The 12,300-nt window shown below is 39.7% G+C and overlaps 1 protein-coding gene across 7 annotated transcripts in view; it reads right to left on the bottom strand.

Moving 5' to 3' along the window:
• Positions 1-12,300, bottom strand: part of PCCA (propionyl-CoA carboxylase subunit alpha) — a 404,001-nt gene that overhangs the window by 40,526 nt on the left and 351,175 nt on the right. The window lies entirely within an intron of this gene.

Here is a 12,300-nt window from a genome sequence, read left to right as displayed (position 1 = left end):
AAAAATGTTTAGAAGAGTGCCCAGTTCATAGTATCAGATGTTGGCTCTTATCATTTCATTCAAAAGGATTTATCAAATTGGACATGTCATAAAAGGAACTAATCTCCCTTCAAAGTATGAGGGTCACATTCTGCCTTGATGTCTTGAATGGGATCTGTGTTGTAACCTGTAATTGATTTGAAAAGTAAATTAGGCCTATGGCAATCATTTCTATTACGAAGATTTTACAGACGGAAAAAATGATATCCCACAGAGTAATGTATCAATAGCAAACTGGCATGTAACCAATCCAGTTACACTTCTCCATAATCACTCACTTTCCTTTTAAAATATGGTGAACATGGGGTGTTCAGTTGGGAGTCTGACTTCGGCTCAGGTCATGATGTCGTGATTCATGAGTTCGAGCCCCACGTTGAGCTCTGTGCTGACAGCTCAGATCCTGGAGCCTGCTTTGGATTCTGTGGCTCCCTCTCTCTGTGCCCCTCCCCCTGCTCATTCTCTCCCTCTCCCTTTCTCTCTCTCAAAAATAAACATTAAAATAAAATAAAATAAAATAAAATAAAATAAAATAAAATAAAATACGGTGACCGTGTAGATTTACTTTAATTCAGAGTAGCAGTCTTCATTACTGCCATCTCTTTCAATAACAATGACTCATCATAAACTATATTAGGATTAGGATACGGGCAAGAGAAGTAATGCAAGGCAACATACAGGAAGCGCTCGAGGGTGGCCCTGGGTAGAACCTGAGAAAACAACCACACGTTAGTGCCAGAACTATGTATGAGTAGGTATTTAACAATACTGACTTACTGACAACTGACAATGTTGAATCTTCTGAGTGCTGTGCAGAAACGGTCACAGAACCTCCACTCTCTTCCATCTGGTAAGTGGCTAAAGGCAGAGAGCCACTCTCCCCCCATGACTTAGACAAGACTTACTGTCCACTCCTCCTCCATAAGCCCCATTAGACTGATGATGACTCCCTTGTGTACCTGCTTCGATGGACCCGAACCCTTCCTTTTAAGACATTCCTCATTAATGAGCATTCTCCCTCTTGCAATAGCCTGAATAAAAGTATCTTTCTTCTCAATTCTCCAGTGCATTTTGTTCTTGACACAGTAAATATAATGAACAAGTTTGGGTGGCATTTCTATCCACTCTGGTTAACAATGTTACTTGAATCCCTTGACATTTTATGATATTTTAGGGTACACACCTATATGCACAACATACATATACCTGTATGCATGTGCTAGAGAACAAAAAAGCAGAAGATAAAATTAGTGTGCACACACAACTACCTACAACTGATTGTCCAGGCAGAGGTGGACACACTTTTCCTACAAAGAGCAGATTGTAAATCTTTTGGGCTTTGCAGGTCATATGTCTGTCACAACTACTCAGCTCTGCCTCGGCACCATGAAAGCAGCCACAGAAAATACAGAATCGAACGGGTGTGGCGGTGTTCGGATAAAACTTTATTTACAAAAGGGAATGGTGGGTTGCAGTTTACCACTCCGGGGCAGTGCCTCCCAAAGGTATTCGAAGGAGCACTACTTTTAGGGCTTGTTAATAAGGAATATGGGGGGAAAAAAAGATGGGGAACAGATTTGGGGAAATTGGGAAGCAGGTTTCTTCACTACAGCACTGCTCAACAGCTTTAAAATGCCAGTATGTACTGTGAATCTCCCAGGGAGAGCCCTTACAGAATATTTTTCAAAACCTCAAGTCAGAGGGTTATTGCTTTGTAAAAATATTTTTTAAATCTATAAAATTAAGTAAATCAATGTTTTTTTAAAAAAATAGTAACTATTTCGAAAGTACCTATGTATTTGAAACACTTGGGTGGGGTCACCTTTGTAAAATGTACTATATAATTCCTACTTATAGAGATAAAATAGAGAACATAATTTAGCCTATTCTAATTGAGACAGGTCCCTATAAATCACATGCTACTATCCTTCCTGTAAGATTATAGTTTTGTAGGGGATTTTTTTTTTTTGGAGGGGGTTCTTTTTCCAAGTCATTGGCAACTCAGGTATTATTTCTGTTTCTCAGTCCTCTGCACATCTTGCTATCTTCTAATTCCTAGTTTAAAAGGTCCCAAGGCATCGGGCACCTGGCTGGCTCAGTTGGAAGGGCATGAAACTCTTAATCTCAGGGCTGTGAGTTTGAGCCCCATGTTGTAGGGTAGAGATTACTTAAAAATAAATAAATAAAAATAAACAAAAAATAAAAAAAGATCTCAAGGCAGCATCTCCTATGTTAGTCTACAAAACAAGTTCTGGGAAAGGTTAACACATACTCAATGAAAAAAAGGATTCAGTGATAAAAATAAGTTTGAGAAATACTACTGCATTCCATATTCCCTCTCAGAGATTCAAAATGAATATAAATCTAATAAAGACTAAGAAGTCCTGAAGTAAAAAACATTGTTAAAAAATAAAAATAAAAACCACATTGTTTAGGGGCACCTGGCTGGCTCTGTTGGTACACCTTGTGTACTCTGGATCCTGGGGTCAGTGAGTTCGAGCCCCACGCTGGGAGTCGAGGTTCCCTTACAAAATTGTTTAATTTAACCTACCATTTCCCAAATTATATGAAATAGAATTTTTTTTTTTTTTTTAAGGACTACCATTCACACTGCTTGGCAAAACTGGCCTAAACACACACACACAGACCCAGGCACATAGAGATCAACTAATTCTTAGAATCAGCTGTAAATGATTAGAATGAGCTAATTCTTAGAACTCTATGTAAATTAAGAGTCAATAAACTTAAAGTCATGAACTTAATGACACCCTCTCATTGATTCTCAAGTCTCTTTCCAGTTATTCTAGGTTAAAAAAAAAAAAAAAAAAAAAAAAAAAACAAACAAAAAACATCTCCATGGTAAGACAGTTCCAGAAATCTGGAGTGTTACTCTATTAAAGAAATGCACTTTTCTCATTTTAGCTCCTTGGTAATAATGACGCTCTATTATTACGTTCCCCCTTATGCCCTTAATTTGTTGTGTGATACAGGCAGAGGTAACTATAGTTCGTAGCCCCAGGTCTTACTTTATTCTCTTTCTCAATAATCAATACTATTCATTTCAGCTTTTAATCAGTACAACTTCTATACCTTGATATGTTTTGCAAATATGCTGCTGAATATATACGCGATAGGTGTTCATTATCACACAAACAGATGTTAACAGAAAGGCATGAAGAAGATTCTGTTCAAGTTACACAACTATTAATATTCCTGAATTCCACCATCCAAGTCTGTGCTTTTAAAACAAAACAGGATCCTATATACGTCACTTTAACCTTATTTTTTCATGTCAGCGTAGTTCACATTGCATCTTTCCATGTGAATAAACACTGACCTAATCCTACTTTTTATGGCTGAATATTAATATTCTACCATATGGAATGCCATGATTTCTTTAATCAAACCCCTGTTGATGGACAGGCTGGTAGTTTCCAATTATTTTGCTAACATAAACAACACTGTGATGAATATCACAGACATAGACTTTTGGGAACTCATCCAATTAGTCCCCCTGGTGGACCTCAGGCTGGGTTCTCTTCCCATCCAAGTCCTGCTAGGTGGCAGTATATATAGCATAGTGCATGCCCCACCTTCTGTCCATGGTGTTGGCTGATGGGATGAGAGGACAACAAACCTCAATAACCCAGTGATCCACTACACATCTAAGTGAGAGAGGATGACATGAGCTAGTCTCTCAGGATGAGAGGCAGCTTCCAGGGAGAGCATGATTTGGAGAATGGCTGACAAGGCCATGATATGCGTCAATCTGCCATATGTAGTCCTCAGTTACCAGGCAGAAATTGTACCCTGCAGAAGAAGTAAAAGCCACAGATGGATGCGAGCAGACCCCTGCAGAGGCACTCAGTCATGTTAATGGGGGTGCACTATAAGGAGGGTCCAGGAGCCACTCTTGATGGGCTTTGCCATCAGAGAGTCCCAAGGTTAACCCCTGTTTCTGATTCTGGCTACATGACCCTGGGAAGATCACTTAATGTCTATACATCTGAAGTCCTTCAACTCAAAAACATGAATAGTAACAGTATTTATCTCATGAAAGATTAAATGAGAAGATAAACTGAAATGCCTCCTACATACCGAGCACTCAATATAGGTTAGCTCTCATAATTACAGTCTTATCATTATGATCTGAGCCACCCTGGGTCCAGGCAATTGGATGGATGCCCTGGGGCCTAGACAACTGGCCTTTTCCAAAGGCCTCTCTACACACATCCTGGTGATAAGTTTAGGAAACTTGAGTGAATCTCCTGCAAGCAAAAGAACCTAACCAAAACAATTCCTTATGATAAATTTCTAGAGTTGGGATGGCCACGTCAAAGAGGAGTATATATAATTCTCTTGGAGAAACTTCTGTTAGAAGTTATTCATACTGGACACTGGTGTGAACTGATTCCTCTAAAGAAATTCAACCACATGATACCTAAACTGTAGAAATGCTTGGTTCACATGAATTGAGGATTTGTCATTGGCTGTTACAATGGTTAACTGTGTTCAAGTTCAACATGGGGTCTCAGAAACGACAACCAGAACTGACAGTGCACCTCCCCTCCCCACCAGAGCTGCCACAGTGGGTTGGTTCTGGGTAAATACTCAAGAATATGAAGGGTGGGAGAAGAAGATGGCTCTACTACCACTGCTTTGGAGAACAGTGTGGCTAATGTAGAAACGCAGGCCCAATCCATAAACCCTTTCCACACCCATGAAAGCAATGGGGTGGGACAGTTTCCCCCTTCTCTACACCCACTTGCTCTGTTTCCTCCTCTTCACCCCTTAGGCTTTCTGACTGCTGGGTCTTAGTGCAATGCTTTCCCTTTGCTTCTACACAAAGGGAGAATGAGAGGAACAGGAACGGAAGGAGGTGTTAGCCGGTGGGAAATTATCTCAAGTCCATGTTTCTTAGAACAGCCCTGCACCAAACAGTTAGCAACAAAAAATACACAAATGAAACCATACCTAACAGAGTTTACAACGGTGGTTTTACAGAGGTATTCACCACAATCATGGGGAAGCCATTTCACAATGGAGATGGCCAGGCCCCACCCAGACCCAATACACTGCTGGGTTAAAATTCATAGTGAAAAAAACATATATGATGGTTGCTTTATGAGTTCCATCAGTTTCTTCTGAGTTCCATCTGGCTACCTGATATCTGGTCATATCTGGAAGCAACTGATATTAACAGTGGGCTCTCAAAGTCTCCATATGCCAAATATATCTACAGGAAGAAAAAGAAAAATTCAAACATCTCCAGTGATCTTTGTAACCTCAGGCTTTTATCTCAAGGATACTGAACATACATACTGTTTAGAAGTTTAGAATGGGAGCACAGGAGTAGTCACAATACATCAAAAACTTTAGGTGCATGTCAATGAGTTTTTCTATTCCTCAGTAGTTTTCTATTTTGGGAGGACATAATCCCACGCGTACGGCTTACAGCATCTGGGCACTTTCCTTAAGACGGGTCAAAGGTCAAGGGTTTCAGGAGGGCCCCTCGCTCAGTTCCTGAAGAACACTGTGGATTTGCTACTGACTTAAAATAGGGCCACAGTTCTTACCATTTCAGTGTTAGGGTCATAAACACAAACGACCACCCGAGACCACAGAGGACCGGATATGAGCTACTTATAGTAAAACTGAACCAGGGAACAAGAATGGCAGGAAAGCTGCCTATTTTCTTGTTGTGAGGCCCTTTGAAGTAAACTATTTATTAAACATTATATTACAGTGCCCAACACAAAAATCTTTGAAGGCAGGTTATCCTCCCCTGCACAGGGGCCCACTGCTAACGAATTGTTTCCTTTTCCTCTTAGGTTTTGTTTTTCCTTTTGTGAAACTGAAACCCAGATTGCTTTCCTCCATCTATGAAACTAGCTGGCACGAGGCACCCCTCCTGGCAAAAATGTCCATGAATAGGAAGAGCATTAAAAACACGCACTAACCCATCACTTTCCACCACACAACGTAAGGAGACATGAGTACTAAGAAGCTGCCATATAAGGCTCGGCAACGTCTCTAAAGTTGAAAGCTAGGTTATAAGAAATGAAATCCAAGAGTAAAAATGGCAAGAATTCAAACAATAGGATTTCAATTTTTAATTTAATTTCAAATTTATCTATTGCAGTCCCTACTTCATCGCTATAGACAGATAGACCTCATTTCAGTTAGCATTCTTCCACTTCTCAATAAAGTCCCCAAAATCCACCAGTAACAGTCACATTTTAAAGAAATGTTCCAAAGAAGAGCAAAGGGTGATCTAGTTTATTTTTCTAAACCGATCATTAACTTAAGAGTCTTCCCCCAGAAGTACAAGGAGAAGAAACAGTATGTCACTAATGGCAGGAGCCTAGCTCACTCCCAAAAGGCCCGCTCTCTAGCTCAGTGTGTGCTGAGAAGAGAAAGGACAAGGCCATTGCTGGACATACGGCTGGGTCTGTCTCAGTGTGGCTGGGGACGGCAGGAAGCTCTTTAAAATCTAGAAATACATCAAAGGGCTAATGCAGATTAAGCTCTCCTCCCTTTTTCCTGAAAGGCTCACTTTTGTTCCTAATATAAAGACTTAGATATTTCTTTAGATCATAAAGCAAGTTGTACTTTTAATGATGGATTAAAAATTATAAAAGTAAAAGATAGCTTGTTCTCGCTGTTCTTTCTTTCTTTCTTTCTTTCTTTTTTTTTAAAGTGATGAATGCAGGAAAAGACCAGTCTAGGGCAGATTCATCTCTTGCTGACCTTCAGGGATGTTGAGTAAGCCAAGAATGATGTTAGTACAAGGTCAAATGTGGATACTTTAGTCACTTTTTTGTTATTTCCATTATTAGAAACATTAGATGATAAATATATAATAGCACCTATGGTAGATAGCTTTAAAATAATACGAATTTTCACCCTAAAGAGTATAAGATAAAATAAATTTGTGCTCACTCTGGTCTTTTGAAATAGAAAAGCTTGTCATGTCAACACAATAATTATTACTGAATGGATGAATGCTCTCACAAAGAAAAAAAGTTCCCTGGGCTCCTTAGACAGCCTACTGCCCAACTAACTCTCCATGATTTGTCAATCTGTAGCTCTGTCCCCCTAGTCTAGGGAGAGAGGGAGTGCTCTTCCTATTTGCCATCAGACATTGCACTTGAATCCTTGGCCTGTTCTTTACTCCTTCCTTCATCAACTATGACCCTGCTTCACCAACTACACGTTTTCCTCTCCATTGGCTCCTTCTGTTTAGCCTGAAAAACAAGCTTGAGTCATTCCCAGTAAGAAAACAAACTCTCCTTTGACTCTGCATCCCATCTGGTTTCTGCCTTCCCCTTCATGCCCCGCACCCCACCCTCCGCCTTACCTCCCCCTGTCCTCCTCCTGTCTCCACCACGGCCACCTCCATTCTCCACCATGCCTGTGGCAGGAAGGCCGCTCTACCCCATGGACAGCTTATCTGAGGCATCCACATGTTAGATATTTCAGGGGAAAAGACAGAGTGGTACAGAGATGTTCATAATAGAATGAAGAAACACAGCAAGTCACACCAAGTTAGAGGCTCTGCATCTAAATTAGTTGTCCTTAGGATAAAGCCGCCATGGCAACTAGAAATTTCCCAGGATGGTGTCTCATAAAGGTGAACACAAGTTTAGTCCTTGGTATAAAATATATTTCCACAGTGCTGGTTAAACTTATTGAGTGAATTATACTGAGAATTATAATAACTGGCACATATGCATTCTCTCACTTAGTTCTCAAAATAGATGGGATTATTACTCTCATTTTACAAACCAGGAAACTGGGCTTAGAGAGAGCAAATAAGGCGAAGATCAAATAGCTAATAAGTGTCTGCCAGACTTTAAACCAGGTACCTTTAATCATTACTCTGTAAATTACATTTAAAAAAATTTTTTTAATATTTATTATTTTCAGAGAGAGAACTGGGGAGAGGCAGAGAGAGAGGGAAAGAGAATCCCAAGCAGGCTCTGTGATGCCAGTGCAAAGCCTGATGCAGGGCATGATCCCATGAACTGTGAGATCATAACCTGAGCTGAGATCATAATCTGAGCTGAGATCAAGAGTTGGATGCTTAACTGGCTGAGCCACTCAGGCGCCACTCTGTAGTTACATTTTTAAAAAACAGACTTTATGTTTCAGAAGTTCTTTAGGTTTAAGCAAAATAAAGTGGAAAATAGAGAGGTTTCCCATATACTCCCTGCCCCTCACATGCAGGAACTCCATCAACAAGTAAATTGCTTTCTGTATACAAACAGGTGGAAAATATATAATTGAAGTAATAATTATAAAATGCAAGGGAAATTCAAGAAAGGAAGCAAGATCTTTACATTTGTGGAAGGAGACTTAAGACCACAAAACTAAAAAATGGCTTTTACTTCAAAAAGGGAGAATAAAGTGACAATCTTCAGAATCCAAAGTCTTCATCATCCCCCTTACTCAATTTCCCTGCCCCCAAACTCAAAGGGGAACTCTGAGAACTGACCTCAAAGGCCTTTCATTTTGCTATGAGAAGCTAAGGAAAGGTAATTTGGGTTGCATATGATGATCCCTGACCTATGATGGCCCTATAGGATTTTTTCTAATTTATGATGCCTTGAAAGTGGATATGCATTCAGGAGAAACCACACTTTGGATCTGAACTTGGACCTTTCCCAGGCTAGTAATCAGAGGCACGATTGTCTCTGATGATGTGGGGCAGTGACATCTCCCAGTCAGCCATGCTGGGTAATGATGACAAGGGTAAGCAGCCATACAATGACAACCCTTCTGCACCCATACGGCCACTCTGTCTTTCCTTTCGGTACAGCATTCAATAAATTAACACTTGATTATAGAACAGGCTTCGTGTCCGATGGTTTTGCCCAAATGTAATAAGTGTTCTAGGCTCATTTAAGGTATGCTAGGCCAAGCCACAGTGCTCAGTAGGGTAGGTGTATTAAATGCATTTTCCATGCATGATATTTTCAACTGAGGATGGGTTTATCAGTATGTAACCCCATCCCCAATGGAGGAAGATCCATACTTACTACATCGGCTCATTGTATACATTAGCTGGTTGCCTCTGGATACTTATTTGTGGTTTATACTCAATTGGTCCATTTCCCCAGGACCTATAACATTGTATGGCAAGTAATATGCACCCAACAAATATTTGTTGAATGAATGAATGAATGAATGAATGAATGAATCACAAACTTCCACAGCTATGCAAAATAACAGTGGTGCATAGACAAGGACTTTTTCTTCCTGGCATCTGCTAACTTTGAACTAGTGACTCGTAAAGATACTTAATATGTTTTTCCTTCTGCACAGTATTAGCACTAATTAAATACAGTGTCAGTTATTATATCCCTTACAAACACATGTAGGTGGTCTACAGAAGAGAATTACTACCTAAATGACTAAGGAATCAAGTATTTGAAGCTTGATATTTTCCCACTATCTTAGTTTCCAAAGCAAAATATCAATTCACAGGCAACAAGAAGAAACTGCCCAGTAATGTGCAAAAGATATCAGTTGGCTTATATCTCAAAATGTTACAAGATACCTATTAAAAAATTACACAAGCAGCATTAACTTTCTCTTCAATGCTGATTACTCTTTCTTCCTCTCTATATAATGACCTTCCTGCACAGTATGTGCTACCATTAAAAAAAAAAAAAAACCCTAGGGAAATGAAAGGATTTGCTTGCTTTAATATCAAAAACATTCTACATGCAGAAGGAAGAGACAACAGTGCAATAGAAAATATACAATAATTAAAATCAATGTGCTTTGTTGTTTCATTAGGGTTAAGTTTGTTTTTAAACAAAACAAAACAAGACACAACTAATACACTGTTTGAGTTTTTTCTGAATCAGGAGTTCTAGTGAAAAGAAGGAATCCTACACAGAGTATTTGAAAATGAGTCCTATCTTTACACCCGCTAGGTGTCTAGAAATAAAGACAGACATCGGATATGAACTAGACCTATTGTGGTGATCATGTCACAGTGCATACAAATACTGAGTACCTGAAACTAACAATGCTGTATGTCAATTACACTTCAATAACAAAAAGATAATGACATGCTGGCAAGGATGTGGGGAAAATAAATGACTCACATATTGCTGGTGGGAATGTAAGATGGTGCAGGTGCTTTGGAAAACATCCTGGCAATTCCTCAAAAAGTTAAACATAGAGTTGCCATATGACTCAGAAACCTCTCTTGTAGATACACACTCAAGAAAAATGAAGACATATGTCCACACAAAAACTCATACAGGAATGTTCACAGCAGCATTATTTATAGTAGCTAAAAAGAAACAACACAACATCCATCCTGAGGAACGGATAAACTGTAGTGTATCCGTCCACTGGAAAATTATTCGGCAAAAAGCAAATGAACTACTGATGGTACAACAGAGATGAACCCTCTGAAAACTTGATGCCAAGTGGAAGAAGCCACTCACAAAAGATCACATACTATATGTTTTGTTTATATGCAACGTCTAGAATAAGCAAACATACACAAATAGGAAGATTGGTGGCTGCCAGGGCTGAAGGAGAATGGGGGTTAACTGCTAATGGGGAAAGAGCTTCTTTTTGGGGTGCTGAAAATGCTCTCAAATGGACTAAAGGATGCACAGCCCTGTGAACAGACAAAAAACCACTGAACTGTATGCTTTAAATGGGTGACTTGTGTGGAATGTGAATTACATTTCAATAAAACTTTTTTTATTAAGTAAACTCTACCCCCACCGTTGGGCTCAAACTCACAACCCCGAGATTGAGAGTTGCACGCTCACCGACTGAGCCAGCCAGGCACCCTTCAACAAAACTTTGTTTAAAAAGGCCTTATAGTCAGCCATTTGAAAATGCTCTATAAATCCAGAACTTGGCATCTCCTGGCCACAGGCAAAAGTTAAAAACAGCAATACAAGAGAGACAAGTAGTGAACACGCAAAATACTACAAGAAAAACAAAAATAGCAACATTGCAATAAACCTATTAAACAGATTGCTTCCAAGGGCTGATACTTGGAATTATGTTGTAAGCAGGACACTGACTATACCAGTCAAAAATAACTACTTTTTACATCATAAAAGGAAGATGTGAGTCTTTAATTTGAAGATTCCACTTAAAAGTCAAATTAGCTTATTTGCATTTGAAATTGAAGAACAAAAGAGGTTTCGTTTCTAACAGTTTCAACCTATTTTAGACAGATATTTATTAAATATTTATTAAAATGCTTTAGTTTGAAATAATGCTATAGGCACCAGAAAGAAAACAAATATGAGCAATTCAATTCTATACCTTCTGTTCAATAAAACTCGCTTCTCCAAGGCAGGTGGTACAGAGAAGTCTACCCAGGGGGTTAATCAAAATTCCCTTAGAATAATTGAAAAGCATCTGCATTTTTCCCCAGAAACCACAAAAAAGTCACAGTAAGCAGAACATATAATCTTGATTATTAGCACTGAGCCTGTGCCAGCACAATGTGCTGTCCCCCCAAATTAAGTGACAGGACACAGTATCATTGTGTGATAAGCCAGCGATGTCTCCCCCAGAAGAGACTGAGAAACCCAAGAAAATCAAAAGACGATGATAATAAGTTGCATGTGTGATGTTTTGCTACCATAGCAAAGCAAACCCCATATTGTGACAAATATAATCATTCTCAGGGCAGGCTGGTGCTGGGGAAGACCTCAGGGGTCACGAACTCCAACCTTTCATTTTACAACAAAGAAAACAGAGGTTTGGGAAGGTCACACAATCAGTTTAAAGCATTTATGGGGCTAAAATGAGATCTTTCAGGGCTCTTTCCATGAACTATTTTTTCTGAGTGTATGTACTATGGGGGCCGGGTGGGGGGTACCTAAGAAATGGAAAACTCTTAGGAACTTCCGAGAGCTGCATGTGTGAAACTCCACACATAAGTGCTAAAACTAACTGTTGGTGAAAGTGCATCACCAAAGAGTTTGGGGGCACTCAAAATTCCAACCAAAGTTCTCTGTGTGTCGCCCTAAGGAAGCAGGACTATCATTCCACAGCCTGGCTCCATGACAATAATTTCAGTAGCTGCAGGTTGGTCACCTGCAAGAGCCATGTGGGAACATGAAGAGCATGTTCTCTGAGGCCCAGAGAAGATGAGGTGGGCATTAAAGGGTGTTCCTGCTGCAAGTCAGAAGCGATTCTGTCAGAGGTGCCTCTGGGGCTAAGTCGGTTAAGTGTCCGACTCTTGGTTTCGGTTCAGGTCATGATCTCACA

This window comes from Acinonyx jubatus, chromosome A1, assembly GCF_027475565.1.
Source record: "Acinonyx jubatus isolate Ajub_Pintada_27869175 chromosome A1, VMU_Ajub_asm_v1.0, whole genome shotgun sequence".
NCBI classification, from domain to species: Eukaryota; Metazoa; Chordata; class Mammalia; order Carnivora; family Felidae; genus Acinonyx; species Acinonyx jubatus.
This window is presented reverse-complemented; position numbering and strand designations above follow the sequence as displayed.